Below are 488 nucleotides of genomic sequence, written 5' to 3' on the forward strand. Positions count from 1 at the left end.
TTAGTGAGAGTGTGGTTAGTGAGAGTGTAGTTAGTGAGAGTGTGGTTAGTGAGAGTGTGGTTAGTGAGAGTGTGGTTAGTGAGAGTGTAGTTAGTGAGAGTGTGGTTAGTGAGAGTGTGGTTAGTGAGAGTGTGGTTAGTGAGAGTGTGGTTAGTGAGAGTGTGGTTAGTGAGAGTGTGGTTAGTGAGAGTGTGGTTAGTGAGAGTGTAGTTAGTGAGAGTGTGGTTAGTGAGAGTGTAGTTAGTGAGAGTGTAGTTAGTGAGAGTGTGGTTAGTGAGAGTGTAGTTAGTGAGAGTGTAGTTAGTGAGAGTGTGGTTAGTGAGAGTGTAGTTAGTGAGAGTGTGGTTAGTGAGAGTGTCACACAGGTGAGTGAGAGTGTCACACAGGTTAGTGAGAGTGTCACACAGGTTAGTGAGAGTGTCACACAGGTTAGTGAGAGTGTCACACAGGTTAGTGAGAGTGTCACACAGGTTAGTGAGAGTGTGGTT

Source organism: Notolepis coatsorum, assembly GCF_963971535.1.
Source record: "Notolepis coatsorum genome assembly, contig: SCAFFOLD_961, whole genome shotgun sequence".
NCBI classification, from domain to species: Eukaryota; Metazoa; Chordata; class Actinopteri; order Aulopiformes; family Paralepididae; genus Notolepis; species Notolepis coatsorum.